This window comes from Mustela nivalis (genome assembly GCF_964662115.1).
Source record: "Mustela nivalis genome assembly, chromosome: 9".
Lineage (NCBI taxonomy): Eukaryota > Metazoa > Chordata > Mammalia > Carnivora > Mustelidae > Mustela > Mustela nivalis.
Window position 1 is genome coordinate 110187385 of NC_139028.1, and position 3318 is coordinate 110190702.

Here is a 3318-nt window from a genome sequence, read left to right on the forward strand (position 1 = left end):
ACTTGGCAAAAGGCATCCCAAGCCAGTTTTGAGTATCTACATTTGTTAGGAAGTGCTTTTATTTCTCAGCTAAATCATCCCAGCTCCTGTGGTTCTGCCTCTGCAGCTGTCCTCCCACTGGCTACCTTAGGTTAACACCGGTGACCACAAATGACCACAGGGGGCCAACAATGGTCTGGACTCTATAACCTCCTTCCTTCCAGATACCGTGCTTTTATTAACACAGCCCAATAGGACCTGGCTTTTCTGGCAAATGCATGATGCTGGTGGTTCATATCACAGTTTCCACTACCGGTGTTTCTGGCTGTCATGCTTGTTACTGTTGTTTCCTGAACACCAGCTGCTAAGCCAGTCTCCCTACCCGAACCTGAGTGCTTGTGTTTTCCCCGGGTGCTCAGATTTAGGTCCATTATCTCACCTTGTTAGTGCTGGGGCCTCTTCTAATTGAAGCAACACATTCTCAGCAAGTAGGTCACCAAAATACTTTGTATCCTAAGATGAGTGCAACTTTCATATGAACGTCCATCCTGAGTCCTGAGGACGCTAGGGATCCTATAGTCCCTTTCTTTCAGGCCTTAAACAGCCACAAGGATCACTTTTCCCTGCACCGCTGAGGCTGCATTTCTGCTACTTAAAAAGTGTTTCGGTGTCCAGGCACCTGGGTGGCTTAGTCGGTTAAGAACCTGCCTTCAGGGGCGCCTGGGTGGCTCAGTGGGTTAAGCCCCTGCCTTCGGCTCAGGTCATGATCTCAGGGTCCTGGGATCAAGTCCCACATTGGGCTCTCTGCTCAGCGAGGAGCCTGCTTCCTCCTCTCTCGGCCTGACTCTCTGCCTGCCTCTCTGCCTGCTTGTGAACTCTGTCTGTCAAATAAATAAATAAAATTTTAAAAAAAAGAATCTCCCTTCAGCTCAGGTCATCGTCCCAGGGTCCTGGGATCGAGCCCTATGTCGAGTTCCCAGCTTAGTGGGGGAAACTCTCTCAAATGAAAAAACCTTTATCCCCCCCACAAAGTATTTCAGTGTCCACATCATTGGGAATCTAGCCTTGATTTATTTAAGAATAGGGATGAACACGAGCCCTTCCTTCTCTTGAGCCCACAAAATCTTCCGCACCACTTTGTCTTTGTTACCTGGGTCACTACTCAATGTCGAACAGGTGCTCCTTCCTGATCCTAGAAGCCACCCAGTGTTCAACACAACACGCTGGACAAATATTCTTTTTACACACCTGTCCCACCTCGTGCCATCCTCTCCCACACTCCAGCACCCCCTGGCACCTCCTCCCTGAACGCCACTACTCTCTGCCGCCGGACCCCCCGCCCCTCCCCATCCCAACCCCCCAGCTCACCTGGACTGTCTGCAGGGTTTGCTCCATACTCAGTAAGCAGGGGGCATAGCTGAGATGCAACTTCATGCTTGAAGAAAATCCCCATTTTCCCTCAACAGCAGCCCAGGATGTTTAAGACTTAGTAAATTCCTACCGGTGAATTTCAGAAGAAACACCTTTCCTTCCCCTGGTTCCTTTCCACCTTACGGCTTTCACCTTCCTCCTCTTCCCATCCGCTTGCTTCTTTCGCTTAGTGTTTGCTCCTTTCTTGTTGGGTCTTTTGGTTGGACCCTGAGGCTTCTCAAAGTTTGAGCTCCGAGGGACTCTAACTTCACACTGTTCGTCTTAAAGGACTGCTCTAGGCATATCCTCTGGCCGCAGCTTCTCCGGGTTTCCTTCCCACTTCTGTGGCCTGTGGCTTCTCCGGAACAAAAGGGACCCTCCGCTGAGGGCAGAGGATCCAAGTTGTTGTTGGCTCCAGAAAGGCGGCCTCTGGCTTGTGACCCTTCCAAATGGTCATGTGATGAGTCAGTGTTTCTATTATTCTCCCCAAGGTCCATTCGTGCAGAGGCCTGAAGTGAGTAGCTCATGAGCGCCTACAAGGAAGGACCCATTCCAGCTGGCTGCAGCAAAGCTCCAAGGGCAACCTTTCACCCCTGGAGAGGTGATTAATGGTTTTTAGAGGGGATGTGGGAGTGTGGCAAGACAATGTCAGTTTCCAAAAGATTGCTGGAATTCAATCCTCGGTGAATATACCCAAGATTATAGGAAATAAAAAACTGCAAGGACTCCAGAGCTTCCAAAGTCAAGACTGAAGCCATGGGTAAGTAATAACGTGCAGCACGTCTCCATGGTGCAGGTCAGACCATGAAAAAGCACCAGAATCATCATCCCACCGCCTTCTCTTTCTGATCTTAGCACCTTATAGGCAATCCTCCATCTCGGATTAACATTTTAAAACAATCAATCTGGAGACTGTTGCTTGCCTGCCCCGTGAAAGCTGGTCTCTGGCATGGGGGCAGGCCTTTACAATTCAAACCATGACTTGAAGAATTCAAATCACAGTGTTGAGTTTCAAGTTCAAACTGTGGTTTTTGAGATGCTGATTTTTTTCTCTTGAAGACCCTTATCCCCCACCCTCAGAAATCCCAGAAGAGGATGGGGAAAAGAACAGTAAGGAAACACAAGGAATGCCTCCAAGGAAGGAAGCTTACTCCAGAAGACCCCCAAAGCAGAGATGCTTCCTGGCCCTTTCTCTTTTAAGCTAGAATCTCTCAAAACCACAGTTTGAACTTGAAACCACAATTTTCCTGACACCGTATCAAAGGCTGGTCTTAAAGGAGCCTGCCAATATGCCTAGGATCAACCCTACTCCCCACTATTGGGACAGAGCAGCCTTTATTCCCACTGGATCACTGGTGGAAATGTGGGCCCAGGCACTCTGACCCACTGAGCTGAAAGAAGACAGGCTCTGTTTGCTGGATAGAAGGGTGAACCCCAAATGTGTCCCACTCCTGTATTTTCAAACCAAAGGCGCCATAGGTTTACTTGATTAAACCAGAGGAAATAAAATCCGCCTCCAAAGAGCCTGTGGCAACAGGAAGCTGGGAGGTACACGAGGAGCCACTTGCCCTGGCCAAGCAGTGGCGCCTGGGGGCGAGCTGGCCAGGCGCTGTGCACACATCTCAAATGCCATCCGGAAAGGGAGCCCGAGCAACTCCCAGGCTTGGCAGGTCACTGACAGAGGCAACTAGGAACCACATGGTGGCTACAGAGTCAAGGGCAACCGCTGTATTTTGAAAACCCAACACCCATTATCCTTGGGATCCCACCAAAAATGATCGCACAGCAAAGGAGACACACAGAGGTCACTTCACTACCTGAAAGGAGCTGTGGCAGCAGCCGCTGCCCTAAAGGAGGGAGACAACTGTGCCTGGACTGGGCACTGTGTGACTGGGAAGCTGGGCGGCAGGAAGTGGAGGCGAACAGAGC